We start from the raw sequence: 21,766 nt of genomic DNA, 5'->3' as shown, positions 1-21,766 counted from the left end.
TTTAGCTTTTGTTTCACAATAGATTAAATAGGACTATGGATTAAGGCTTTTAATGTCAATGGCCATTCTAAGCTGAATGTGCCTGCTCTCGTCAGATCGCAGAAGTTACACAGCTTAAGCCCTCGCTAGTACCAGTGTGGGAGATTGTCTGGGAATCCGTGGTGCGGTTGACTTTTTATTATGTTGTTTAGATTTTGTTTCACAATCGATTAAAAAGGACTATGGATTAAAGCATTTAATGTCAATGGCCATTCTAAGCTGAATGTGCCTGCTCTCGTCAGATCGCAGAAGTTACACAGCTTAAGGCCTCGCTAGTACCAGTGTGGGAGACTGTCTGGGAATCCGTGGTGTGGCTGACTTTTTATTATGTCGTTTAGATTTTGTTTCACAATAGATTAAATAGGACTATGGATTAAAGCATTTAACGTCAATGGCCATTCTAAGCTCAATGTGCCTGCTCTCGTCAGAACGCAGCAGTTACACAGCTTAAGGCCTCGCTAGTACCAGTGTGGGAGACTGTCTTGGAATCCGTGGCGCGGTTGAATTTTTATTATGTCGTTTAGATTTTGTTTCACAATCGATTAAAAAGGACTATGGATTAAAGCATTTAATGTCAATGGACATTCTAAGCTGAATGTCCCTGCTCTCGTCAGATCGCAGAAGTTACACAGCTTAAGGCCTCGCTAGTACCAGTGTGGGAGACTGTCTGGGAATCCGTGGTGCGGTTGAATTTTTATTGTGTCGTTTAGATTTTGTTTCACAATCGATTAAAAAGGACTATGGATTAAAGCCTTTAATGTCAATGGCCATTCTAAGCTGAATGTCCCTGCTCTTGTTAGATCGCAGAAGTTACACAGCTTAACGCCTCGCTAGTACCAGTGTGGGAGACTGTCTGGGAATCCGTGGTGCGGTTGACTTTTTATTATGTCGTTTAGATTTTGTTTCACAATAGATTAAATAGGACTATGGATTAAAGCATCTAACGTCAATGGCTATTCTAAGCTGAATGTGCCTGCTCTCGTCAGATCGCAGAAGTTACACAGCTTAAGGCCTCGCTAGTACCAGTGTGGGAGACTGTCTGGGAATCCGTGGTGCGGTTGAATTTTTATTTTTTCGTTTAGATTTTGTTTCACAATCGATTAAAAAGGACTATGGATTAAAGCATTTAATGTCAATGGCCATTCTAAGCTGAATGTCCCTACTCTCGTCAGATCGCAGAAGTTACACAGCTTAAGGCCTCGCTAGTACCAGTGTGGGAGACTGTCTGGGAATCCGTGGTGCGGTTGCCTTTTTATTATGTCGTTTAGATTTTGTTTCACAATCGATTAAAAAGGACTATGGATTAAAGCATTTAATGTCAATGGCCATTCTAAGCTGAATGTGCCTGCTCTCGTCAGATCGCAGAAGTTACACAGCTTAAGGCCTCGCTAGTACCAGTGTGGGAGACTGTCTGGGAATCCGTAGTGCGGTTGACTTTTTATTATGTCGTTTAGATTTTGTTTCACAATCGATTAAAAAGGACTATGGATTAAAGCATTCAATGTCAATGGTCATTCTAAGCTGAATGTGCCTGCTCTCGTCAGATCGCAGAAGTTACACAGCTTAAGGCCTCGCTAGTACCAGTTTGGGAGACTGTCTGGGAATCCGTGGTGCGGTTGACTTCTTATTATGTCGTTTAGATTTTGTTTCACAATAGATTAAATAGGACTATGGATTGAAGCATTTATCGTCAATGGCCATTCTAAGCTGAATGTGCATGCTCTCGTCAGAACGCAGAAGTTACACGGCTTAAGGCCTCGCTAGTACCAGTGTGGGAGACTGTCTGTGAATCCGTGGTGCGGTTGAATTTTTATTATGTCGTTTAGATTTTGTTTCACAATCGATTAAAAAGGACTATGGATTAAAGCATTTAATGTCAATGGCCATTCTAAGCTGAATGTGCCTGCTCTCGTCAGACCGCAGAAGTTACACAGCTTAAGGCCTCGCTAGTACCAGTGTGGGAGACTGTCTGGGAATCCGTGGTGCGGTTGACTTTTTATTATGTCGTTTAGATTTTGTTTCACAATCGATTAAAAAGGACTATGGATTAAAGCATTTAATGTCAATGGCCATTCTAAGCTGAATGTGCCTGCTCTCGTCAGAGCGCAGAAGTTACACAGCTTAAGGCTTTGCTAGTACCAGTGTGGGAGACTGTCTGGGAATCCGTGGTGCGGTTGACTTTTTATTATGTCGTTTAGATTTTGTTTCACAATAGATTAAATAGGACTATGGATTAAAGCATTTAACGTCAATGGCCATTCTAAGCTGATTGTGCCTGCTCTCGTCAGAACGCAGAAGTTACACAGCTTAAGGCCTCGCTAGTACCAGTGTGGGAAACTGTCTGGGAATCCGTGGTGCGGTTGAATTTTTATTATGTCGTTTAGATTTTGTTTCACAATCGATTAAAAAGGACTATGTATTAAAGCATTTAATGTCAATGGCCATTCAAAGCTGAATGTCCCTGTTCTCGTCAGATCACAGAAGTTACACAGCTTAAGGCCTCGCTAGTACCAGTGTGGGAGACTGTCTGGGAATCCGTGGTGCGGTTGACTTTTTATTATGTTGTTTAGATTTTGTTTCACAATAGATTAAATAGGACTATGGATTAAGGCTTTTAATGTCAATGGCCATTCTAAGCTGAATGTGCCTGCTCTCGTCAGATCGCAGAAGTTACACAGCTTAAGGCCTCGCTAGTACCAGTGTGGGAGACTGTCTGGGAATCCGTGGTGCGGTTGACTTTTTATTAAGTCGTTTAGATTTTGTTTCACAATAGATTAAATAGGACTATGGATAAAAGCTTTTAACGTCAATGGCCATTCTAAGCTGCATGTGCCTGCTCTCGTCAGATCGCAGAAGTTACACAGCTTAAGGCCTCGCTAGTACCAGTGTGGGAGACTGTCTGGGAATCCGTGGTGCGGTTGAATTTTTATTATGTCGTTTAAATTTTGTTTCACAATCGATTAAAAAGGACTATGGATTAAAGCATTTAATGTCAATGGCCATTCTAAGCTGAATGTGCCTGCTCTCGTCAGATCGCAGAAGTTACACAGCTTAAGGCCTCGCTAGTACCAGTGTGGGAGACTCTCTGGGAATCTGTGGTGTGGTTGACTTTTTATTATGTTGTTTAGATTTTGTTTCACAATAGATTAAATAGGACTATGGATTAAAGCTTTTAATGTCTATGGCCATTCTAAGCTGAATGTGCCTGCTCTCGTCAGATCGCAGAATTTACACAGCTTAAGGCCTCACCAGTACCAGTGTGGGAGACTGTCTGGGAATCCGTGGTGCGGTTGACTTTTTATTATGTCGTTTAGATTTTGTTTCACAATTGATTAAAAAGGACTATGGATTAAAGCATTTAACGTCAATGGCCATTCTAAGCTGAATGTGCCTGCTCTCGTCAGAACGCAGAAGTTACACAGCTTAAGGCCTCGCTAGTACCAGTGTGGGAGACTGTCTGGGAATCCGTGGTGCGGTTAAATTTTTATTATGTCGTTTAGATTTTGTTTCACAATAGATTAAATAGGACTATGGATTAAAGCATTTAACGTCAATGGCCATTCTAAGCTGAATGTGCCTGCTCTCGTCAGATCGCAGAAGTTACACAGCTTAAGGCCTCGCTAGTACCAGTGTGGGAGACTCTCTGGGAATCTGTGGTGCGGTTGACTTTTTATTATGTTGTTTAGATTTTGTTTCACAATAGATTAAATAGGACTATGGTTTAAGGCTTTTAAAGTCAATGGCCATTCTAAGCTGAATGTGCCTGCTCTCTTCAGATCGCAGAAGTTACACAGCTTAAGGCCTTGCTAGTACCAGTGTGGGAGACTGTCTGGGAATCCGTGGTGCGGTTGACTTTTTATTATGTCGTTTAGATTTTGTTTCACAATCGATTAAAAAGGACTATAGATTAAAGCATTTAATGTCAATGGCCATTCTAAGCTGAATGTGCCTGCTCTCGTTAGATCGCAGAAGTTACACAGCTTAACGCCTCGCTAGTACCAGTGTGGGAGACTGTCTGGGAATCCGTGGTGCGGTTGACTTTTTATTATGTCGTTTAGATTTTGTTTCACAATAGATTAAATAGGACTATGGATTAAAGCATTTAATGTCAATGGCCATTCTAAGCTGAATGTCCCTGCTCTCGTCAGATCGCAGAAGTTACACAGCTTAAGGCCACACCAGTACCAGTGTGGGAAACTGTCTGGGAATCCGTGGTGCGGTTGACTTTTTATTATGTCGTTTAGATTTTGTTTCACAATTGATTAAAAAGGACTATGGATTAAAGCATTTAACGTCAATGGCAATTCTAAGCTGAATGTGCCTGCTCTCGTCAGAACGCAGAAGTTACACAGCTTAAGGCCTCACTAGTACCAGTGTGGGAGACTGTCTGGGAATCCATGGTGCGGTTGAATTTTTATTATGTCGTTTAGATTTTGTTTCACAATCGATTAAAAAGGACTATAGATTAAAGCATTTAATGTCAATGGCCATTCTAAGCTGAATGTCCCTGCTCTCGTCAGATCGCAGAAGTTACACAGCTTAAGGCCTCGCTAGTACCAGTGTGGGAGACTGTCTGGGAATCCGTGGTGCGGTTGACTTTTTATTATGTCGTTTAGATTTTGTTTCACAATCGATTAAAAAGGACTATGGATTAAAGCATTTAATGTCAATCGCCATTCTAAGCTGAATGTGCCTGCTCTCGTCAAATCGCAGAAGTTACTCAGCTTAAGGCCTCGCTAGTACCAGTGTGGGAGACTGTCTGGGAATCCGTGGAGCGGTTGACTTTTTATTATGTCGTTTAGATTTTGTTTCACAATCGATTAAAAAGGACTATGGATTAAAGCATTTAATGTCAATGGCAATTCTAAGCGGAATGTGCCTGCTCTCGTCAGATCGCAGAAGTTACACAGCTTAAGGCCTCGCTAGTACCAGTGTGGGAGACTGTCTTGGAATCCGTGGTGCGGTTGACTTTTTATTATGTCGTTTAGATTTTGTTTCACAATCGATTAAAAAGGACTATGGATTAAAGCATTTAATGTCAATGGCCATTCTAAGCTGAATGTGCCTGCTCTCGTCAGATCGCAGAAGTTACGCAGCTTAAGCCCTCGCTAGTACCAGTGTGGGAGACTGTCTGGGAATCCGTGGTGCGGTTGACTTTTTATTATGTCGTTTAGATTTTGTTTCACAATCGATTAAAAAGGACTATGGATTAAAGCATTTAATGTCAATGGCCATTCTAAGCTGAATGTGCCTGCTCTCGTTAGATCGCAGAAGTTACACAGCTTAACGCCTCGCTAGTACCAGTGTGGGAGACTGTCTGGGAATCCGTGGTGCGGTTGACTTTTTATTATGTCGTTTAGATTTTGTTTCACAATCGATTAAAAAGGACTATGGATTAAAGCATTTAATGTCAACGGCCATTCTAAGCTGAATGTGCCTGCTCTCGTCAGATCGCAGAAGTTACACAGCTTAAGGCCTCGCTAGTACCAGTGTGGGAGACTGTCTGGGAATCCGTGGTGCGGTTGACTTTTTATTATGTCGTTTAGATTTTGTTTCACAATCGATTAAAAAGGACTATGGATTAAAGCATTTAATGTCAATGGCCATTCTAAGCTGAATGTGCCTGCTCTCGTTAGATCGCAGAAGTTACACAGCTTAACGCCTCGCTAGTACCAGTGTGGGAGACTGTCTGGGAATCTGTGGTGCGGTTGACTTTTTATTATGTCGTTTAGATTTTGTTTCACAATCGATTAAAAAGGACTATGGATTAAAGCATTTAATGTCAATGGCTATTCTAAGCTGAATGTGCCTGCTCTCGTCAGATCGCAGAAGTTACACAGCTTAAGGCCTCGCTAGTACCAGTGTGGGAGACTGTCTTGGAATCCGTGGTGCGGTTGACTTTTTATTATGTCGTTTAGATTTTGTTTCACAATCGATTAAAAAGGACTATAGATTAAAGCATTTAATGTCAATGGCCATTCTAAGCTGAATGTCCCTGCTCTCGTCAGATCGCAGAAGTTACACAGCTTAAGGCCTCGCTAGTACCAGTGTGGGAGACTGTCTGGGAATCCGTGGTGCGGTTGCCTTTTTATTATGTCGTTTAGATTTTGTTTCACAATCGATTAAAAAGGACTATGGATTAAAGCATTTAATGTCAATCGCCATTATAAGCTGAATGTGCCTGCTCTCGTCAAATCGCAGAAGTTACTCAGCTTAAGGCCTCGCTAGTACCAGTGTGGGAGACTGTCTGGGAATCCGTGGAGCGGTTGACTTTTTATTATGTCGTTTAGATTTTGTTTCACAATCGATTAAAAAGGACTATGGATTAAAGCATTTAATGTCAATGGCAATTCTAAGCGGAATGTGCCTGCTCTCGTCAGATCGCAGAAGTTACACAGCTTAAGGCCTCGCTAGTACCAGTGTGGGAGACTGTCTTGGAATCCGTGGTGCGGTTGACTTTTTATTATGTCGTTTAGATTTTGTTTCACAATCGATTAAAAAGGACTATGGATTAAAGCATTTAATGTCAATGGCCATTCTAAGCTGAATGTGCCTGCTCTCGTCAGATCGCAGAAGTTACGCAGCTTAAGGCCTCGCTAGTACCAGTGTGGGAGACTGTCTGGGAATCCGTGGTGCGGTTGACTTTTTATTATGTCGTTTAGATTTTGTTTCACAATCGATTAAAAAGGACTATGGATTAAAGCATTTAATGGCAATGGCCATTCTAAGCTGAATGTGCCTGCTCTCGTTAGATCGCAGAAGTTACACAGCTTAACGCCTCGCTAGTACCAGTGTGGGAGACTGTCTGGGAATCCGTGGTGCGGTTGACTTTTTATTATGTCGTTTAGATTTTGTTTCACAATCGATTAAAAAGGACTATGGATTAAAGCATTTAATGTCAATGGCCATTCTAAGCTGAATGTGCCTGCTCTCGTCAGATCGCAGAAGTTACACAGCTTAAGGCCTCGCTAGTACCAGTGTGGGAGACTGTCTGGGAATCCGTGGTGCGGTTGACTTTTTATTATGTCGTTTAGATTTTGTTTCACAATCGATTAAAAAGGACTATGGATTAAAGCATTTAATGTCAATGGCCATTCTAAGCTGAATGTGCCTGCTCTCGTTAGATCGCAGAAGTTACACAGCTTAACGCCTCGCTAGTACCAGTGTGGGAGACTGTCTGGGAATCTGTGGTGCGGTTGACTTTTTATTATGTCGTTTAGATTTTGTTTCACAATCGATTAAAAAGGACTATGGATTAAAGCATTTAATGTCAATGGCCATTCTAAGCTGAATGTGCCTGCTCTCGTCAGATCGCAGAAGTTACACAGCTTAAGGCCTCGCTAGTACCAGTGTGGGAGACTGTCTGGGAATCCGTGGTGCGGTTGACTTTTTATTATGTCGTTTAGATTTTGTTTCACAATCGATTAAAAAGGACTTTGGATTAAAGCATTCAATGTCAATGGCCATTCTAAGCTGAATGTGCCTGCTCTCGTCAGATTGCAGAAATTACACAGCTTAAGGCCTCGCTAGTACCAGTGTGGGAGACTGTCTGGGAATCCGTGGTGCGGTTGACTTTTTATTATGTCGTTTAGATTATGTTTCACAATAGATTAAATAGGACTATGGATTAAAGCATTTAACGTCAATGGCAATTCTAAGCTGAATGTGCCTGCTCTCGTCAGAACGCAGAAGTTACACAGCTTAAGGCCTCGCTAGTACCAGTGTGGGAGACAGTCTGGGAATCCGTGGTGCGGTTGACTTTTTATTATGTCGTTTAGATTTTGTTTCACAATAGATTAAATAGGACTATGGATTAAAGCATTAAACGTCAATGGCCATTCTAAGCTGAATGTGCCTGCTCTCGTCAGATCGCAGAAGTTACACAGCTTAAGGCCTCACCAGTACCAGTGTAGGAGACGGACTGGGAATCCGTGGTGCGGTTGACTTTTTATTATGTCGTTTAGATTTTGTTTCACAATTGATTAAAAAGGAGTATGGATTAAAGCATTTAACGTCAATGGCCATTCTAAGCTGAATGTGCCTGCTCTCGTCAGATCGTAGAAGTTACACAGCTTAAGGCCTTGCTAGTACCAGTGTGGGAGACTGTCTGGGAATACGTGGTGCGGTTGATTTTTTATTATGTCGTTTAGATTTTGTTTCACAATAGATTAAATAGGACTATGGATTAAAGCATTTAACGTCAATGGCCATTCTAAGCTGAATGTGCCTGCTCTCGTCAGATCGCAGAAGTTACACAGCTTAAGGCCTCACCAGTACCAGTGTGGGAGAAGGTCTGGGAATCCATGGTGCGGTTGAGTTTTTATTATGTCGTTTAGATTTTTATTCACAATTGATTAAAAAGGACTATGGATTAAAGCATTTAACGTCAATGGCCATTCTAAGCTGAATGTGCCTGCTCTCGTCAGAACGCAGAAGTTACACAGCTTAAGGCCTCGCTAGTACCAGTGTGGGAGAGTGTCTGGGAATCCGTGGTGCGGTTGAATTTTTATTATGTCGTTTAGATTTTGTTTCACAATCGATTAAAAAGGACTATGGATTAAAGCATTTAATGTCAATGGCCATTCTAAGCTGAATGTCCCTGCTCTCGTCAGATCGCAGAAGTTACACAGCTTAAGGCCTCGCTAGTACCAGTGTGGGAGACTGTCTGGGAATCCGTGGTGCGGTTGAATTTATATTATGTCGTTTAGATTTTGTTTCACAATAGATTAAATAGGACTATGGATTAAAGCATTTAACGTCAATGGCCATTCTAAGCTGAATGTGCCTGCTCTCGTCAGATCGCAGAAGTTACACAGCTTAAGGCCTCGCTAGTACCAGTGTGGGAGACTCTCTGGGAATCTGTGGTGCGGTTGACTTTTTATTATGTTGTTTAGATTTTGTTTCACAATAGATTAAATAGGACTATGGATTAAGGCTTTTAAAGTCAATGGCCATTCTAAGCTGAATGTGCCTGCTCTCGTCAGATCGCAGAAGTTACACAGCTTAAGGCCTCGCTAATACCAGTGTGGGAGACTGTCTGGGAATCCGTGGTGCGGTTGACTTTTTATTATGTCGTTTAGATTTTGTTTCACAATCGATTAAAAAGGACTATAGATTAAAGCATTTAATGTCAATGGCCATTCTAAGCTGAATGTGCCTGCTCTCGTTAGATCGCAGAAGTTACACAGCTTAACGCCTCGCTAGTACCAGTGTGGGAGACTGTCTGGGAATCCGTGGTGCGGTTGACTTTTTATTATGTCGTTTAGATTTTGTTTCACAATAGATTAAATAGGACTATGGATTAAAGCATTTTAAGGCAATGGCTATTCTAAGCTGAATGTGCCTGCTCTCGTCAGATCGCAGAAGTTACATAGCTTAGGGCCTCGCTAGTACCAGTGTGGGAGACTGTCTTGGAATCCGTGGTGCGGTTGAATTTTTATTATGTCGTTTAGATTTTGTTTCACAATAGATTAAATAGGACTATGGATTAAAGCATTTAACGTCAATGGCCATTCTAAGCTGAATGTGCCTGCTCTCGTCAGATTGCAGAAGTTACACAGCTTAAGGCCTCGCTAGTACCAGTGTGGGAGACTCTCTGGGAATCTGTGGTGCGGTTGACTTTTTATTATGTTGTTTAGATTTTGTTTCACAATCGATTAAAAAGGACTATGGATTAAAGCATTTAATGTCAATGGCCATTCTAAGCTGAATGTGCCTGCTCTCGTCAGATCGCAGAAGTTACTCAGCTTAAGGCCTCGCTAGTACCAGTGTGGGAGACTGTCTGGGAATCCGTGGAGCGGTTGACTTTTTTATTATGTCGTTTAGATTTTGTATCACAATCGATTAAAAAGGACTATGGATTAAAGCATTTAATGTCAATGGCCATTCTAAGCTGAATGTGCCTGCTCTCGTCAGATCGCAGAAGTTAGACAGCTTAAGGCCTCGCTAGTACCAGTGTGGGAGACTGTTTAGGAATCCGTGGTGCGTTTGACTTTTCATTATGTCGTTTAGATTTTGTTTCACAATCGATTAAAAAGGACTATGGATTAAAGCATTTAATGTCAATGGCCATTCTAAGCTGAATGTGCCTGCTCTTGTCAGATCGCAGAAGTTACACAGCTTAAGGCCTCGCTAGTACCAGTGTGGGAGACTGTCTGGGAATCCGTGGTGCGGTTGAATTTTTATTATGTCGTTTAGATTTTGTTTCACAATAGATTAAATAGGACTATGGATTAAAGCATTTAACGTCAATGGCCTTTCTAAGCTGAATGTGCCTGCTCTCGTCAGATCGCAGAAGTTACACAGTTTAAGGCCTCACCAGTACCAGTGTGGGAGACGGTCTGGGAATCCGTGGTGCGGTTGACTTTTTATTATGTCGTTTAGATTTTGATTCACAATTGATTAAAAAGGACTATGGATTAAAGAATTTAACGTCAATGGCCATTCTAAGCTGAATGTGCCTGCTCTCGTCAGAACGCAGAAGTTACACAGCTTAAGGCCTCGCTAGTACCAGTGTGGGAGAGTGTCTGGGAATCCGTGGTGCGGTTGAATTTTTATTATGTCGTTTAGATTTTGTTTCACAATCGATTAAAAAGGACTATGGATTAAAGCATTTAATGTCAATGGCCATTCTAAGCTGAATGTCCCTGCTCTCGTCAGATCGCAGAAGTTACACAGCTTAAGGCCTCGCTAGTACCAGTGTGGGAGACTATCTGGGAATCCGTGGTGCGGTTGAATTTTTATTATGTCGTTTAGATTTTGTTTCACAATAGATTAAATAGGACTATGGATTAAAGCATTTAAAGTCAATGGCTATTCTAAGCTGAATGTGCCTGCTCTCGTCAGATCGCAGAAGTTACACAGCTTAGGGCCTCGCTAGTACCAGTGTGGGAGACTGTCTGGGAATCCGTGGTGCGGTTGAATTTTTATTATGTCGTTTAGATTTTGTTTCACAATCGATTAAAAAGGACTATGGATTAAAGCATATAATGTCAATGGCCATTCTAAGCTGAATGTCCCTGCTCTCGTCAGATCGCAGAAGTTACTCAGCTTAAGGCCTCGCTAGTACCAGTGTGGGAGACTGTCTGGGAATCCGTGGAGCGGTTGACTTTTTTATTATGTCGTTTAGATTTTGTATCACAATCGATTAAAAAGGACTATGGATTAAAGCATTTAATGTCAATGGCCATTCTAAGCTGAATGTGCCTGCTCTCGTCAGATCGCAGAAGTTACACAGCTTAAGGCCTCGCTAGTACCAGTGTGGGAGACTGTCTAGGAATCCGTGGTGCGTTTGACTTTTTATTATGTCGTTTAGATTTTGTTTCACAATCGATTAAAAAGGACTATGGATTAAAGCATTTAATGTCAATGGCCATTCTAAGCTGAATGTGCCTGCTCTTGTCAGATCGCAGAAGTTACACAGCTTAAGGCCTCGCTAGTACCAGTGTGGGAGACTGTCTGGGAATCCGTGGTGCGGTTGAGTTTTTATTATGTCGTTTAGATTTTGTTTCACAATCGATTAAAAAGGACTATGGATTAAAGCATTTAATGTCAATGGCCATTCTAAGCTGAATGTCCCTGCTCTCGTGAGATAGCAGAAGTTACACAGCTTAAGGCCTCGCTAGTACCAGTGTGGGAGACTGTCTGGGAATCCGTGGTGCGGTTGACTTTTTATTATGTCGTTTAGATTTTGTTTCACAATCGATTAAAAAGGACTATGGATTAAAGCATTTAATGTCAATGGCCATTCTAAGCTGAATTCGCCTGCTCTCGTCAGATCGCAGAAGTTACACAGCTTAAGGCCTCGCTAGTACCAGTGTGGGAGACTGTCTGGGAATCCGTGGTGCGGTTGACTTTTTATTATGTCGTTTAGATTTTGTTTCACAATAGATTAAATAGGACTATGGATTAAAGCATTTAACGTCAATGGCCATTCTAAGCTGAATGTGCCTGCTCTCGTCAGATCGCAGAAGTTACACAGCTTAAGGCCTCGCTAGTACCAGTGTGGGAGACTGTCTGGGAATCCGTGGTGCGGTTGACTTTTTATTATGTCGTTTAGATTTTGTTTCACATTCGATTAAAAAGGACTATGGATTAAAGCATTTAAAGTCAATGGCCATTCTAAGCTGAATGTGCCTGCTCTCGTCAGATCGCAGAAGTTACACAGCTTAAGGCCTCGCTAGTACCAGTGTGGGAGACTCTCTGGGAATCTGTGGTGCGGTTGACTTTTTATTATGTTGTTTAGATTTTGTTTCACAATAGATTAAATAGGACTATGGATTAAGGCTTTTAAAGTCAATGGCCATTCTAAGCTGAATGTGCCTGCTCTCGTCAGATCGCAGAAGTTACACAGCTTAAGGCCTCGCTAGTACCAGTGTGGGAGACTGTCTGGGAATCCGTGGAGCGGTTGACTTTTTATTATGTCGTTTAGATTTTGTTTCACAATCGATTAAAAAGGACTATGGATTAAACCATTTAATGTCAATGGCCATTCTAAGCTGAATGTGCCTGCTCTCGTCAGATCGCAGAAGTTACACAGCTTAAGGCCCTCGCTAGTACCAGTGTGGGAGACTGTCTGGGAATCCGTGGTGCGGTTGACTTTTTATTATGTCGTTTAGATTTTGTTTCACAATCGATTAAAAAGGACTATGGATTAAAGCATTTAATGTCAATGGCCATTCTAAGCTGAATGTCCCTGCTCTCGTCAGATCGCAGAAGTTACACAGCTTAAGGCCTCGCTAGTACCAGTGTGGGAGACTGTCTGGGAATCCGTGGTGCGGTTGACTTTTTATTATGTCGTTTAGATTTTGTTTCACAATCGATTAAAAAGGACTATGGATTAAAGCATTTAATGCAAAATGGCCATTCTAAGCTGAATGTGCCTGCTCTCGTCAGATCGCCGAAGTTACACAGCTTAAGGCCTCGCTAGTACCAGTGTGGGAGACTGTCTGGGAATCCGTGGTGCGGTTGACTTTTTATTATGTCGTTTAGATTTTGTTTCACAATAGATTAAATAGGACTATGGATTAAAGCATTTAACGTCAATGGCCATTCTAAGCTGAATGTGCCTGCTCTCGTCAGATCGCAGAAGTTACACAGCTTAAGGCCTCGCTAGTACCAGTGTGGGAGACTGTCTGGGAATACGTGGTGCGGTTGACTTTTTATTATGTCGTTTAGATTTTGTTTCACAATCGATTAAAAAGGACTATGGATTAAAGCATTTAATGTCAATGGCCATTCTAAGCTGAATGTGCCTGCTCTCGTCAGATCGCAGAAGTTACACAGCTTAAGGCCTCGCTAGTACCAGTGTGGGAGACTGTCTGGGAATCCGTGGTGCGGTTGACTTTTTATTATGTCGTTTAGATTTTGTTTCACAATCGATTAAAAAGAACTATGGATTAAAGCATTTAATGTTAATGGCCATTCTAAGCTGAATGTGCCTGCTCTCGTTAGATTGCAGAAGTTACACAGCTTAACGCCTCGCTAGTACCAGTGTGGGAGACTGTTTGGGAATCCGTGGTGCGGTTGACTTTTTATTATGTCGTTTAGATTTTGTTTCACAATCGATTAAAAAGGACTATGGATTAAAGCATTTAATGTCAATGGCCATTCTAAGCTGAATGTGCCTGCTTTCGTTAGATCGCAGAAGTTACACAGCTTAACGCCTCGCTAGTACCAGTGTGGGAGACTGTCTGGGAATCCGTGGTGCGGTTGACTTTTTATTATGTCGTTTAGATTTTGTTTCACAATCGATTAAAAAGGACTATGGATTAAAGCATTTAATGTCAATGGCCATTCTAAGCTGAATGTGCCTGCTCTCGTCAGATCGCAGAAGTTACACAGCTTAAGGCCTCGCTAGTACCAGTGTGGGAGACTGTCTGGGAATCCGTGGTGCGGTTGACTTTTTATTATGTCGTTTAGATTTTGTTTCACAATCGATTAAAAAGAACTGTGGATTAAAGCATTTAATGTTAATGGCCATTCTAAGCTGAATGTGCCTGCTCTCGTTAGATCGCAGAAGTTACACAGCTTAACGCCTCGCTAGTACCAGTGTGGGAGACTGTTTGGGAATCCGTGGTGCGGTTGACTTTTTATTATGTCATTTAGATTTTGTTTCACAATCGATTAAAAAGGACTATGGATTAAAGCATTTAATGTCAATGGCCATTCTAAGCTGAATGTGCCTGCTCTCGTCAGATCGCAGAAGTTACACAGCTTAAGGCCTCGCTAGTACCAGTGTGGGAGACTGTCTGGGAATGCGTGGTGCGGTTGACTTTTTATTATGTCGTTTAGATTTTGTTTCACAATCGATTAAAAAGGACTATGGATTAAAGCATTTCATGTCAATGGCCATTCTAAGCTGAATGTGCCTGCTTTCGTTAGATCGCAGAAGTTACACAGCTTAACGCCTCGCTAGTACCAGTGTGGGAGACTGTCTGGGAATCCGTGGTGCGGTTGACTTTTTATTATGTCGTTTAGATTTTGTTTCACAATCGATTAAAAAGGACTATGGATTAAAGCATTTAATGTCAATGGCCATTCTAAGCTGAATGTGCCTGCTCTCGTCAGATCGCAGAAGTTACACAGCTTAAGGCCTCGCTAGTACCAGTGTGGGAGACTGTCTGGGAATCCGTGGTGCGGTTGACTTTTTATTATGTCGTTTAGATTTTGTTTCACAATCGATTAAAAAGGACTATGGATTAAAGCATTTAATGTCAATGGCCATTCTAAGCTGAATGTGCCTGCTCTCGTCAGATCGCAGAAGTTACACAGCTTAAGGCCTCGCTAGTACCAGTGTGGGAGACTGTCTGGGAATCCGTGGTGCGGTTGACTTTTTGTTATGTCGTTTAGATTTTGTTTCACAATAGATTAAATAGGACTATGGATTAAAGCATTTAACGTCAATGGCAATTCTAAGCTGAATGTTCCTGCTCTCGTCAGAACGCAGAAGTTACACAGCTTAAGGCCTCGCTAGTACCAGTGTGGGAGACAGTCTGGGAATCCATGGTGCGGTTGACTTTTTATTATGTTGTTTAGATTTTGTTTCACAATAGATTAAATAGGACTTTGGATTAAGGCTTTTAATGTCAATGGCCATTCTAAGCTGAATTTGCCTTCTCTCGTTAGATCGCAGAAGTTACACAGCTTAACGCTTCGCTAGTACCAGTGTGGGAGACTGTCTGGGAATCCGTGGTGCGGTTGACTTTTTATTATGTCGTTTAGATTTTGTTTCACAATAGATTAAATAGGACTATGGATTAAAGCATTTAACGTCAATGGCCATTCTAAGCTGAATGTGCCTGCTCTCGTCAGATCGCAGAAGTTACACAGCTTAAGGCCTCACCAGTACCAGTGTGGGAGACTGTCTGGGAATCCGTGGTGCGGTTGACTTTTTATTATGTTGTTTAGATTTTGTTTCACAATAGATTAAAAAGGACTATGGATTAAAGCATTTAATGTCAATGGCCATTCTAAGCTGAATGTGCCTGCTCTCGTCAGATCGCAGAAGTTACACAGCTTAAGGCCTCGCTAGTACCAGTGTGGGAGACTGTCTGGGAATCCGTGGTGCGGTTGACTTTTTATTATGTCGTTTAGATTTTGTTTCACAATCGATTAAAAAGGACTATGGATTAAAGCATTCAATGTCTATGGCCATTCTAAGCTGAATGTGCCTGCTCTCGTCAGATTGCAGAAGTTACACAACTTAAGGCCTCGCTAGTACCAGTGTGGGAGACTGTCTGGGAATCCGTGGTGCGGTTGACTTTTTGTTATGTCGTTTAGATTTTGTTTCACAATAGATTAAATAGGACTATGGATTAAAGCATTTAACGTCAATGGCAATTCTAAGCTGAATGTTCCTGCTCTCGTCAGAACGCAGAAGTTACACAGCTTAAGGCCTCGCTAGTACCAGTGTGGGAGACAGTCTGGGAATCCATGGTGCGGTTGACTTTTTATTATGTTGTTTAGATTTTGTTTCACAATAGATTAAATAGGACTTTGGATTAAGGCTTTTAATGTCAATGGCCATTCTAAGCTGAATTTGCCTTCTCTCGTTAGATCGCAGAAGTTACACAGCTTAACGCTTCGCTAGTACCAGTGTGGGAGACTGTCTGGGAATCCGTGGTGCGGTTGACTTTTTATTATGTCGTTTAGATTTTGTTTCACAATAGATTAAATAGGACTATGGATTAAAGCATTTAACGTCAATGGCCATTCTAAGCTGAATGTGCCTGCTCTCGTCAGATCGCAGAAGTTACACAGCTTAAGGCCTCACCAGTACCAGTGTGGGAGACTGTCTGGGAATCCGTGGTGCGGTTGACTTTTTATTATGTTGTTTAGATTTTGTTTCACAATAGATTAAATAGGATTTTGGATTAAGGCTTTTAATGTCAATGGCCATTCTAAGCTGAATTTGCCTTCTCTCGTTAGATCGCAGAAGTTACACAGCTTAACGCTTCGCTAGTACCAGTGTGGGAGACTGTCTGGGAATCCGTGGTGCGGTTGACTTTTTATTATGTCGTTTAGATTTTGTTTCACAATAGATTAAATAGGACTATGGATTAAAGCATTTAACGTCAATGGCCATTCTAAGCTGAATGTGCCTGCTCTCGTCAGATCGCAGAAGTTACACAGCTTAAGGCCTCACCAGTACCAGTGTGGGAGACTGTCTGGGAATCCGTGGTGCGGTTGACTTTTTATTATGTCGTTTAGATTTTGTTTCACAATTGATTAAAAAGGACTATGGATTAAAGCATTTAATGTCAATGGCCATTCTAAGCTGAATGTGCCTGCTCTCGTCAGAACGCAGAAGTTACACAGCTTAAGGCCTCACCAGTACCAGTGTGGGAGAGTGTCTGGGAATCCGTGGTGCGGTTGCATTTTTATTATGTCGTTTAGATTTTGTTTCACAATCGATTAAAAAGGACTATGGATTAAAGCATTTAATGTCAATGGCCATTCTAAGCTGAATGTCCCTGCTCTCGTCAGATCGCAGAAGTTACACAGCTTAAGGCCTCGCTAGTACCAGTGTGGGAGACTGTCTGGGAATCCGTGGTGCGGTTGAATTTTTATTATGTCGTTTAGATTTTGTTTCACAATAGATTAAATAGGACTATGGATTAAAGCATTTAACGTCAATGGCCATTCTAAGCTGAATGTGCCTGCTCTCGTCAGATCGCAGAAGTTACACAGCTTAAGGCCTCGCTAGTACCAGTGTGGGAGACTGTCTGGGAATCCGTGGTGCGGTTGAATTTTTATTATGTCGTTTAGATTTTGTTTCACAATCGATTAAAAAGGACTATGGATTAAAGCATTTAATGTCAATGGCCATTCTAAGCTGAATGTCCCTGCTCTCGTCAGATCGCAGAAGTTACACAGCTTAAGGCCTCACCAGTACCAGTGTGGGAGACTGTCTGAGAATCCGTGGTGCGGTTGACTTTTTATTATGTCGTTTAGATTTTGTTTCACAATTGATTAAAAAGGACTATGGATTAAAGCATTTAATGTCAATGGCAATTCTAAGCTGAATGTGCCTGCTCTCGTCAGAACGCAGAAGTTACACAGCTTAAGGCCTCACTAGTACCAGTGTGGGAGACTGTCTGGGAATCCATGGTGCGGTTGAATTTTTATTATGTCGTTTAGATTTTGTTTCACAATCGATTAAAAAGGACTATAGATTAAAGCATTTAATGTCAATGGCCATTCTAAGCTGAATGTCCCTGCTCTCGTCAGATCGCAGAAGTTACACAGCTTAAGGCCTCGCTAGTACCAGTGTGGGAGACGGTCTGGGAATCCGTGGTGCGGTTGACATTTTATTATGTCGTTTAGATTTTGTTTCACAATCGATTAAAAAGGACTATGGATTAAAGCATTTAATGTCAATCGCCATTCTAAGCTGAATGTGCCTGCTCTCGTCAGATCGCAGAAGTTACTCAGCTTAAGGCCTCGCTAGTACCAGTGTGGGAGACTGTCTGGGAATCCGTGGAGCGGTTGACTTTTTATTATGTCGTTTAGATTTTGTTTCACAATCGATTAAAAAGGACTATGGATTAAAGCAGTTAATGTCAATGGCAATTCTAAGCTGAATGTGCCTGCTTTCGTCAGATCGCAGAAGTTACACAGCTTAAGGCCTCGCTAGTACCAGTGTGGGAGACTGTCTTGGAATCCGTGGTGCGGTTGACTTTTTATTATGTCGTTTAGATTTTGTTTCACAATCGATTAAAAAGGACTATGGATTAAAGCATTTAATGTCAATGGCCATTCTAAGCTGAATGTGCCTGCTCTCGTCAGATCGCAGAAGTTACGCAGCTTAAGGCCTCGCTAGTACCAGTGTGGGAGACTGTCTGGGAATCCGTGGTGCGGTTGACTTTTTATTATGTCGTTTAGATTTTGTTTCACAATCGATTAAAAAGGACTATGGATTAAAGCATTTAATGTCAATGGCCATTCTAAGCTGAATGTGCCTGCTCTCGTCAGATCGCAGAAGTTACACAGCTTAAGGCCTCGCTAGTACCAGTGTGGGAGACTGTCTGGGAATCCGTGGTGCGGTTGACTTTTTATTATGTCGTTTAGATTTTGTTTCACAATCGATTAAAAAGGACTATGGATTAAAGCATTTAATGTCAATGGCCATTCTAAGCTGAATGTGCCTGCTCTCGTTAGATCGCAGAAATTACACAGCTTAACGCCTCGCTAGTACCAGTGTGGGAGACTGTCTGGGAATCTGTGGTGCGGTTGACTTTTTATTATGTCGTTTAGATTTTGTTTCACAATCGATTAAAAAGGAATATGGATTAAAGCATTTAATGTCAATGGCCATTCTAAGCTGAATGTGCCTGCTCTCGTCAGATCGCAGAACTTACACAGCTTAAGGGCTCGCTAGTACCAGTGTGGGAGACTGTCTTGGAATCCGTGGTGCGGTTGACTTTTTATTATGTCGTTTAGATTTTGTTTCACAATCGATTAAAAAGGACTATGGATTAAAGCATTTAATGTCAATGGCCATTCTAAGCTGAATGTCCCTGCTCTCGTCAGATCGCAGAAGTTACACAGCTTAAGGCCTCGCTAGTACCAGTGTGGGAGACTGTCTGGGAATCCGTGGTGCGGTTGACTTTTTATTATGTTGTTTAGATTTTGTTTCACAATCGATTAAAAAGGACTATGGATTAAAGCATTTAACGTCAATGGCCATTCTAAGCTGAATGTGCCTGCTCTCGTCAGAACGCAGAAGTTACACAGCTTAAGACCTCGCTAGTACCAGTGTGGGAGACTGTCAGGGAATCCATGGTGCGGTTGAATTTTTATTATGTCGTTTAGATTTTGTTTCACAATTGATTAAAAAGGACTATGGATTAAAACATTTAACGTCAATGGCCATTCTAAGCTGCATGTGCCTGCTCTCGTCAGAACGCAGAAGTTACACAGCTTAAGGCCTCGCTAGTACCAGTGTGGGAGACTGTCTGGGAATCCGTGGTGCGGTTGACTTTTTATTATGTTGTTTAGATTTTGTTTCACAATCGATTAAAAAGGACTATGGATTAAAGCATTTAATGTCAATGGCCATTCTAAGCTGAATGTGCCTGCTCTCGTTAGATCGCAGAAGTTACACAGCTTAAGGCCTCGCTAGTACCAGTGTGGGAGACTGTCTGGGAATCCGTGGTGCGGTTGACTTTTTATTATGTCGTTTAGATTTTGTTTCACAATTGATTAAAAAGGACTATGGATTAAAGCATTTAACGTCAATGGCCATTCTAAGCTGAATGTGCCTGCTCTCGTCAGAACGAAGAAGTTACACCGCTTAAGGCCTCGCTAGTACCAGTGTGGGAGACTGTCTGGGAATCCATGGTGCGGTTGAATTTTTATTATGTCGTTTAGATTTTGTTTCACAATTGATTAAAAAGGACTATGGATTAAAGCATTTAACGTCAATGGCCATTCTAAGCTGCATGTGCCTGCTCTCGTCAGAACGCAGAAGTTACACAGCTTAAGGCCTCGCTAGTACCAGTGTGGGAGACTGTCTGGGAATCCGTGGTGCGGCTGACTTTTTATTATGTCGTTTAGATTTTGTTTCACAATCGATTAAAAAGGACTATGGATTAAAGCATTTAATGTCAATGGCCATTCTAAGCTGAATGTCCCTGCTCTCGTCAGATCGCAGAAGTTACACAGCTTAAGGCCTCGCTAGTACCAGTGTGGGAGACTGTCTGGGAATCCGTGGTGCGGTTGACTTTTTATTATGTTGTTTAGATTTTGTTTCACAATCGATTAAAAAGGACTATGGATTAAAGCATTTAATGTCAATGGCCATTCTAAGCTGAATGTGCCTGCTCTCGTTAGATCGCAGAAGTTACACAGCTTAAGGCCTCGCTAGTACCAGTGTGGGAGACTGTCTGGGAATCCGTGGTGCGGTTCACTTTTTATTATGTCGTTTAGATTTTGTTTCACAATTGATTAAAAAGGACTATGGATTAAAGCATTTAACGTCAATGGCCATTCTAAGCTGAATGTGCCTGCTCTCGTCAGAATGCAGAAGTTACACAGCTTAAGACCTCGCTAGTACCAGTGTGGGAGACTGTCAGGGAATCCATGGTGCGGTTGAATTTTTATTATGTCGTTTAGATTTTGTTTCACAATTGATTAAAAAGGACTATGGATTAAAACATTTAACGTCAATGGCCATTCTAAGCTGCATGTGCCTGCTCTCGTCAGAACGCAGAAGTTACACAGCTTAAGGCCTCGCTAGTACCAGTGTGGGAGACTGTCTGGGAATCCGTGGTGCGGTTGACTTTTTATTATGTTGTTTAGATTTTGTTTCACAATCGATTAAAAAGGACTATGGATTAAAGCATTTAATGTCAATGGCCATTCTAAGCTGAATGTGCCTGCTCTCGTTAGATCGCAGAAGTTACACAGCTTAAGGCCTCGCTAGTACCAGTGTGGGAGACTGTCTGGGAATCCGTGGTGCGGTTGACTTTTTATTATGTCGTTTAGATTTTGTTTCACAATTGATTAAAAAGGACTATGGATTAAAGCATTTAACGTCAATGGCCATTCTAAGCTGAATGTGCCTGCTCTCGTCAGAACGCAGAAGTTACACAGCTTAAGGCCTCGCTAGTACCAGTGTGGGAGACTGTCTGGGAATCCGTGGTGCGGTTGACTTTTTTTTATGTTGTTTAGATTTTGTTTCACAATAGATGAAATAGGACTATGGATTAAGGCTTTTAATGTCAATGGCCATTCTAAGCTGAATGTACCTTCTCTCGTCAGATCGCAGAAGTTACACAGCTTAAGGCCTCGCTAGTACTAGTGTGGGAGACTGTCTGGGAATCCGTGGTGCGGTTGACTTTTTATTATGTCGTTTAGATTTTGTTTCACAATCGATTAAAAAGGACTATGGATTAAAGCATTTAATGTCAATGGCCATTCTAAGCTGAATGTCCCTTCTCTCGTCAGATCGCAGAAGTTACACAGCTTAAGGCCTCGCTAGTACCAGTGTGGGAGACTGTCTGGGAATCCGTGGTGCGGTTGACTTTTTATTATGTCGTTTAGATTTTGTTTCACAATCGATTAAAAAGGACTATGGATTAAAGCATTTAATGTCAATGGCCATTCTAAGCTGAATGTGCCTGCTCTCGTCAGATCGCAGAAGTTACACAGCTTAAGGCCTTGCTAGTACCAGTGTGGGAGACTGTCTGGGAATCCGTGGTGCGGTTGACTTTTTATTATGTCG

At 41.8% G+C, this 21,766-nt stretch overlaps 101 pseudogenes; all 101 read left to right on the top strand.

The window, feature by feature from the left end:
* Positions 1–54: 54 nt before the first annotated feature.
* LOC142668225 (5S ribosomal RNA) lies at positions 55–173 on the top strand (annotated as a pseudogene).
* A 67-nt stretch (positions 174–240) lies between these two features.
* LOC142668001 (5S ribosomal RNA) lies at positions 241–359 on the top strand (annotated as a pseudogene).
* A 253-nt stretch (positions 360–612) lies between these two features.
* On the top strand, positions 613–731 carry LOC142668389 (5S ribosomal RNA; annotated as a pseudogene).
* A 253-nt stretch (positions 732–984) lies between these two features.
* Positions 985–1,103, top strand: LOC142667904 (5S ribosomal RNA; annotated as a pseudogene).
* A 67-nt stretch (positions 1,104–1,170) lies between these two features.
* LOC142668364 (5S ribosomal RNA) lies at positions 1,171–1,289 on the top strand (annotated as a pseudogene).
* A 67-nt stretch (positions 1,290–1,356) lies between these two features.
* LOC142667786 (5S ribosomal RNA) lies at positions 1,357–1,475 on the top strand (annotated as a pseudogene).
* Positions 1,476–1,542: 67 nt separating this feature from the next.
* On the top strand, positions 1,543–1,661 carry LOC142668807 (5S ribosomal RNA; annotated as a pseudogene).
* A 67-nt stretch (positions 1,662–1,728) lies between these two features.
* Positions 1,729–1,847, top strand: LOC142668553 (5S ribosomal RNA; annotated as a pseudogene).
* A 67-nt stretch (positions 1,848–1,914) lies between these two features.
* Positions 1,915–2,033, top strand: LOC142668758 (5S ribosomal RNA; annotated as a pseudogene).
* Positions 2,034–2,100: 67 nt separating this feature from the next.
* Positions 2,101–2,219, top strand: LOC142667993 (5S ribosomal RNA; annotated as a pseudogene).
* A 67-nt stretch (positions 2,220–2,286) lies between these two features.
* Positions 2,287–2,405, top strand: LOC142667962 (5S ribosomal RNA; annotated as a pseudogene).
* Positions 2,406–2,472: 67 nt separating this feature from the next.
* Positions 2,473–2,591, top strand: LOC142667822 (5S ribosomal RNA; annotated as a pseudogene).
* A 67-nt stretch (positions 2,592–2,658) lies between these two features.
* LOC142668568 (5S ribosomal RNA) lies at positions 2,659–2,777 on the top strand (annotated as a pseudogene).
* Positions 2,778–2,844: 67 nt separating this feature from the next.
* LOC142667876 (5S ribosomal RNA) lies at positions 2,845–2,963 on the top strand (annotated as a pseudogene).
* Positions 2,964–3,030: 67 nt separating this feature from the next.
* On the top strand, positions 3,031–3,149 carry LOC142669016 (5S ribosomal RNA; annotated as a pseudogene).
* A 67-nt stretch (positions 3,150–3,216) lies between these two features.
* On the top strand, positions 3,217–3,335 carry LOC142668149 (5S ribosomal RNA; annotated as a pseudogene).
* A 67-nt stretch (positions 3,336–3,402) lies between these two features.
* Positions 3,403–3,521, top strand: LOC142667988 (5S ribosomal RNA; annotated as a pseudogene).
* Positions 3,522–3,588: 67 nt separating this feature from the next.
* Positions 3,589–3,707, top strand: LOC142668790 (5S ribosomal RNA; annotated as a pseudogene).
* A 67-nt stretch (positions 3,708–3,774) lies between these two features.
* LOC142668991 (5S ribosomal RNA) lies at positions 3,775–3,893 on the top strand (annotated as a pseudogene).
* Positions 3,894–3,960: 67 nt separating this feature from the next.
* LOC142668163 (5S ribosomal RNA) lies at positions 3,961–4,079 on the top strand (annotated as a pseudogene).
* Positions 4,080–4,146: 67 nt separating this feature from the next.
* On the top strand, positions 4,147–4,265 carry LOC142667938 (5S ribosomal RNA; annotated as a pseudogene).
* A 67-nt stretch (positions 4,266–4,332) lies between these two features.
* On the top strand, positions 4,333–4,451 carry LOC142668426 (5S ribosomal RNA; annotated as a pseudogene).
* Positions 4,452–4,518: 67 nt separating this feature from the next.
* LOC142668739 (5S ribosomal RNA) lies at positions 4,519–4,637 on the top strand (annotated as a pseudogene).
* A 67-nt stretch (positions 4,638–4,704) lies between these two features.
* Positions 4,705–4,823, top strand: LOC142668110 (5S ribosomal RNA; annotated as a pseudogene).
* Positions 4,824–4,890: 67 nt separating this feature from the next.
* On the top strand, positions 4,891–5,009 carry LOC142668376 (5S ribosomal RNA; annotated as a pseudogene).
* A 67-nt stretch (positions 5,010–5,076) lies between these two features.
* Positions 5,077–5,195, top strand: LOC142668925 (5S ribosomal RNA; annotated as a pseudogene).
* A 67-nt stretch (positions 5,196–5,262) lies between these two features.
* LOC142668162 (5S ribosomal RNA) lies at positions 5,263–5,381 on the top strand (annotated as a pseudogene).
* Positions 5,382–5,448: 67 nt separating this feature from the next.
* LOC142668779 (5S ribosomal RNA) lies at positions 5,449–5,567 on the top strand (annotated as a pseudogene).
* A 67-nt stretch (positions 5,568–5,634) lies between these two features.
* Positions 5,635–5,753, top strand: LOC142668358 (5S ribosomal RNA; annotated as a pseudogene).
* Positions 5,754–5,820: 67 nt separating this feature from the next.
* Positions 5,821–5,939, top strand: LOC142667828 (5S ribosomal RNA; annotated as a pseudogene).
* Positions 5,940–6,006: 67 nt separating this feature from the next.
* On the top strand, positions 6,007–6,125 carry LOC142669008 (5S ribosomal RNA; annotated as a pseudogene).
* Positions 6,126–6,378: 253 nt separating this feature from the next.
* Positions 6,379–6,497, top strand: LOC142668375 (5S ribosomal RNA; annotated as a pseudogene).
* A 67-nt stretch (positions 6,498–6,564) lies between these two features.
* LOC142668730 (5S ribosomal RNA) lies at positions 6,565–6,683 on the top strand (annotated as a pseudogene).
* Positions 6,684–6,750: 67 nt separating this feature from the next.
* On the top strand, positions 6,751–6,869 carry LOC142668479 (5S ribosomal RNA; annotated as a pseudogene).
* A 67-nt stretch (positions 6,870–6,936) lies between these two features.
* Positions 6,937–7,055, top strand: LOC142668566 (5S ribosomal RNA; annotated as a pseudogene).
* Positions 7,056–7,122: 67 nt separating this feature from the next.
* LOC142668357 (5S ribosomal RNA) lies at positions 7,123–7,241 on the top strand (annotated as a pseudogene).
* Positions 7,242–7,308: 67 nt separating this feature from the next.
* Positions 7,309–7,427, top strand: LOC142668565 (5S ribosomal RNA; annotated as a pseudogene).
* A 67-nt stretch (positions 7,428–7,494) lies between these two features.
* On the top strand, positions 7,495–7,613 carry LOC142668947 (5S ribosomal RNA; annotated as a pseudogene).
* A 67-nt stretch (positions 7,614–7,680) lies between these two features.
* On the top strand, positions 7,681–7,799 carry LOC142667797 (5S ribosomal RNA; annotated as a pseudogene).
* A 67-nt stretch (positions 7,800–7,866) lies between these two features.
* Positions 7,867–7,985, top strand: LOC142668140 (5S ribosomal RNA; annotated as a pseudogene).
* A 67-nt stretch (positions 7,986–8,052) lies between these two features.
* Positions 8,053–8,171, top strand: LOC142668050 (5S ribosomal RNA; annotated as a pseudogene).
* A 253-nt stretch (positions 8,172–8,424) lies between these two features.
* On the top strand, positions 8,425–8,543 carry LOC142668283 (5S ribosomal RNA; annotated as a pseudogene).
* Positions 8,544–8,610: 67 nt separating this feature from the next.
* On the top strand, positions 8,611–8,729 carry LOC142667841 (5S ribosomal RNA; annotated as a pseudogene).
* A 67-nt stretch (positions 8,730–8,796) lies between these two features.
* Positions 8,797–8,915, top strand: LOC142668789 (5S ribosomal RNA; annotated as a pseudogene).
* Positions 8,916–8,982: 67 nt separating this feature from the next.
* Positions 8,983–9,101, top strand: LOC142667722 (5S ribosomal RNA; annotated as a pseudogene).
* A 67-nt stretch (positions 9,102–9,168) lies between these two features.
* LOC142668161 (5S ribosomal RNA) lies at positions 9,169–9,287 on the top strand (annotated as a pseudogene).
* Positions 9,288–9,540: 253 nt separating this feature from the next.
* LOC142667891 (5S ribosomal RNA) lies at positions 9,541–9,659 on the top strand (annotated as a pseudogene).
* Positions 9,660–9,726: 67 nt separating this feature from the next.
* Positions 9,727–9,845, top strand: LOC142667788 (5S ribosomal RNA; annotated as a pseudogene).
* Positions 9,846–10,099: 254 nt separating this feature from the next.
* On the top strand, positions 10,100–10,218 carry LOC142668215 (5S ribosomal RNA; annotated as a pseudogene).
* Positions 10,219–10,285: 67 nt separating this feature from the next.
* LOC142668463 (5S ribosomal RNA) lies at positions 10,286–10,404 on the top strand (annotated as a pseudogene).
* Positions 10,405–10,471: 67 nt separating this feature from the next.
* Positions 10,472–10,590, top strand: LOC142668282 (5S ribosomal RNA; annotated as a pseudogene).
* Positions 10,591–10,657: 67 nt separating this feature from the next.
* LOC142667785 (5S ribosomal RNA) lies at positions 10,658–10,776 on the top strand (annotated as a pseudogene).
* Positions 10,777–10,843: 67 nt separating this feature from the next.
* Positions 10,844–10,962, top strand: LOC142668039 (5S ribosomal RNA; annotated as a pseudogene).
* A 67-nt stretch (positions 10,963–11,029) lies between these two features.
* LOC142667981 (5S ribosomal RNA) lies at positions 11,030–11,148 on the top strand (annotated as a pseudogene).
* Positions 11,149–11,402: 254 nt separating this feature from the next.
* LOC142668244 (5S ribosomal RNA) lies at positions 11,403–11,521 on the top strand (annotated as a pseudogene).
* A 67-nt stretch (positions 11,522–11,588) lies between these two features.
* LOC142668285 (5S ribosomal RNA) lies at positions 11,589–11,707 on the top strand (annotated as a pseudogene).
* Positions 11,708–11,774: 67 nt separating this feature from the next.
* Positions 11,775–11,893, top strand: LOC142668673 (5S ribosomal RNA; annotated as a pseudogene).
* A 67-nt stretch (positions 11,894–11,960) lies between these two features.
* LOC142668564 (5S ribosomal RNA) lies at positions 11,961–12,079 on the top strand (annotated as a pseudogene).
* Positions 12,080–12,146: 67 nt separating this feature from the next.
* LOC142668787 (5S ribosomal RNA) lies at positions 12,147–12,265 on the top strand (annotated as a pseudogene).
* Positions 12,266–12,332: 67 nt separating this feature from the next.
* Positions 12,333–12,451, top strand: LOC142668919 (5S ribosomal RNA; annotated as a pseudogene).
* Positions 12,452–12,518: 67 nt separating this feature from the next.
* On the top strand, positions 12,519–12,638 carry LOC142667961 (5S ribosomal RNA; annotated as a pseudogene).
* A 67-nt stretch (positions 12,639–12,705) lies between these two features.
* On the top strand, positions 12,706–12,824 carry LOC142668738 (5S ribosomal RNA; annotated as a pseudogene).
* A 254-nt stretch (positions 12,825–13,078) lies between these two features.
* LOC142668975 (5S ribosomal RNA) lies at positions 13,079–13,197 on the top strand (annotated as a pseudogene).
* Positions 13,198–13,264: 67 nt separating this feature from the next.
* LOC142668563 (5S ribosomal RNA) lies at positions 13,265–13,383 on the top strand (annotated as a pseudogene).
* A 253-nt stretch (positions 13,384–13,636) lies between these two features.
* LOC142668452 (5S ribosomal RNA) lies at positions 13,637–13,755 on the top strand (annotated as a pseudogene).
* A 67-nt stretch (positions 13,756–13,822) lies between these two features.
* On the top strand, positions 13,823–13,941 carry LOC142668560 (5S ribosomal RNA; annotated as a pseudogene).
* Positions 13,942–14,008: 67 nt separating this feature from the next.
* LOC142668428 (5S ribosomal RNA) lies at positions 14,009–14,127 on the top strand (annotated as a pseudogene).
* A 67-nt stretch (positions 14,128–14,194) lies between these two features.
* LOC142668691 (5S ribosomal RNA) lies at positions 14,195–14,313 on the top strand (annotated as a pseudogene).
* A 67-nt stretch (positions 14,314–14,380) lies between these two features.
* Positions 14,381–14,499, top strand: LOC142668451 (5S ribosomal RNA; annotated as a pseudogene).
* Positions 14,500–14,566: 67 nt separating this feature from the next.
* On the top strand, positions 14,567–14,685 carry LOC142668548 (5S ribosomal RNA; annotated as a pseudogene).
* A 67-nt stretch (positions 14,686–14,752) lies between these two features.
* Positions 14,753–14,871, top strand: LOC142668535 (5S ribosomal RNA; annotated as a pseudogene).
* Positions 14,872–14,938: 67 nt separating this feature from the next.
* On the top strand, positions 14,939–15,057 carry LOC142668342 (5S ribosomal RNA; annotated as a pseudogene).
* A 253-nt stretch (positions 15,058–15,310) lies between these two features.
* Positions 15,311–15,429, top strand: LOC142668900 (5S ribosomal RNA; annotated as a pseudogene).
* Positions 15,430–15,496: 67 nt separating this feature from the next.
* On the top strand, positions 15,497–15,615 carry LOC142668523 (5S ribosomal RNA; annotated as a pseudogene).
* Positions 15,616–15,682: 67 nt separating this feature from the next.
* Positions 15,683–15,801, top strand: LOC142668393 (5S ribosomal RNA; annotated as a pseudogene).
* Positions 15,802–15,868: 67 nt separating this feature from the next.
* LOC142668341 (5S ribosomal RNA) lies at positions 15,869–15,987 on the top strand (annotated as a pseudogene).
* A 253-nt stretch (positions 15,988–16,240) lies between these two features.
* Positions 16,241–16,359, top strand: LOC142668898 (5S ribosomal RNA; annotated as a pseudogene).
* A 253-nt stretch (positions 16,360–16,612) lies between these two features.
* On the top strand, positions 16,613–16,731 carry LOC142668897 (5S ribosomal RNA; annotated as a pseudogene).
* A 253-nt stretch (positions 16,732–16,984) lies between these two features.
* Positions 16,985–17,103, top strand: LOC142667840 (5S ribosomal RNA; annotated as a pseudogene).
* A 67-nt stretch (positions 17,104–17,170) lies between these two features.
* On the top strand, positions 17,171–17,289 carry LOC142668981 (5S ribosomal RNA; annotated as a pseudogene).
* A 67-nt stretch (positions 17,290–17,356) lies between these two features.
* Positions 17,357–17,475, top strand: LOC142668136 (5S ribosomal RNA; annotated as a pseudogene).
* A 67-nt stretch (positions 17,476–17,542) lies between these two features.
* LOC142668424 (5S ribosomal RNA) lies at positions 17,543–17,661 on the top strand (annotated as a pseudogene).
* Positions 17,662–17,728: 67 nt separating this feature from the next.
* Positions 17,729–17,847, top strand: LOC142667829 (5S ribosomal RNA; annotated as a pseudogene).
* A 67-nt stretch (positions 17,848–17,914) lies between these two features.
* LOC142668794 (5S ribosomal RNA) lies at positions 17,915–18,033 on the top strand (annotated as a pseudogene).
* Positions 18,034–18,100: 67 nt separating this feature from the next.
* LOC142668259 (5S ribosomal RNA) lies at positions 18,101–18,219 on the top strand (annotated as a pseudogene).
* A 67-nt stretch (positions 18,220–18,286) lies between these two features.
* LOC142668717 (5S ribosomal RNA) lies at positions 18,287–18,405 on the top strand (annotated as a pseudogene).
* Positions 18,406–18,472: 67 nt separating this feature from the next.
* Positions 18,473–18,591, top strand: LOC142668509 (5S ribosomal RNA; annotated as a pseudogene).
* Positions 18,592–18,658: 67 nt separating this feature from the next.
* Positions 18,659–18,777, top strand: LOC142668327 (5S ribosomal RNA; annotated as a pseudogene).
* Positions 18,778–19,030: 253 nt separating this feature from the next.
* Positions 19,031–19,149, top strand: LOC142668737 (5S ribosomal RNA; annotated as a pseudogene).
* Positions 19,150–19,216: 67 nt separating this feature from the next.
* Positions 19,217–19,335, top strand: LOC142668534 (5S ribosomal RNA; annotated as a pseudogene).
* Positions 19,336–19,402: 67 nt separating this feature from the next.
* On the top strand, positions 19,403–19,521 carry LOC142668663 (5S ribosomal RNA; annotated as a pseudogene).
* A 67-nt stretch (positions 19,522–19,588) lies between these two features.
* LOC142668706 (5S ribosomal RNA) lies at positions 19,589–19,707 on the top strand (annotated as a pseudogene).
* A 253-nt stretch (positions 19,708–19,960) lies between these two features.
* On the top strand, positions 19,961–20,079 carry LOC142667742 (5S ribosomal RNA; annotated as a pseudogene).
* A 67-nt stretch (positions 20,080–20,146) lies between these two features.
* On the top strand, positions 20,147–20,265 carry LOC142668736 (5S ribosomal RNA; annotated as a pseudogene).
* A 67-nt stretch (positions 20,266–20,332) lies between these two features.
* Positions 20,333–20,451, top strand: LOC142667939 (5S ribosomal RNA; annotated as a pseudogene).
* Positions 20,452–20,704: 253 nt separating this feature from the next.
* Positions 20,705–20,823, top strand: LOC142668662 (5S ribosomal RNA; annotated as a pseudogene).
* A 67-nt stretch (positions 20,824–20,890) lies between these two features.
* Positions 20,891–21,009, top strand: LOC142668705 (5S ribosomal RNA; annotated as a pseudogene).
* A 67-nt stretch (positions 21,010–21,076) lies between these two features.
* LOC142668827 (5S ribosomal RNA) lies at positions 21,077–21,195 on the top strand (annotated as a pseudogene).
* A 67-nt stretch (positions 21,196–21,262) lies between these two features.
* LOC142667741 (5S ribosomal RNA) lies at positions 21,263–21,381 on the top strand (annotated as a pseudogene).
* A 67-nt stretch (positions 21,382–21,448) lies between these two features.
* On the top strand, positions 21,449–21,567 carry LOC142668234 (5S ribosomal RNA; annotated as a pseudogene).
* A 67-nt stretch (positions 21,568–21,634) lies between these two features.
* Positions 21,635–21,753, top strand: LOC142668805 (5S ribosomal RNA; annotated as a pseudogene).
* The last annotated feature ends 13 nt before the right edge of the window (positions 21,754–21,766 follow it).

The sequence above is a fragment of the Rhinoderma darwinii genome, assembly GCF_050947455.1.
Source record: "Rhinoderma darwinii isolate aRhiDar2 chromosome 1 unlocalized genomic scaffold, aRhiDar2.hap1 SUPER_1_unloc_11, whole genome shotgun sequence".
NCBI classification, from domain to species: Eukaryota; Metazoa; Chordata; class Amphibia; order Anura; family Rhinodermatidae; genus Rhinoderma; species Rhinoderma darwinii.
Note: the sequence above shows the minus strand (reverse complement) of the source record. Positions and strands in the feature narration are given on the sequence as shown.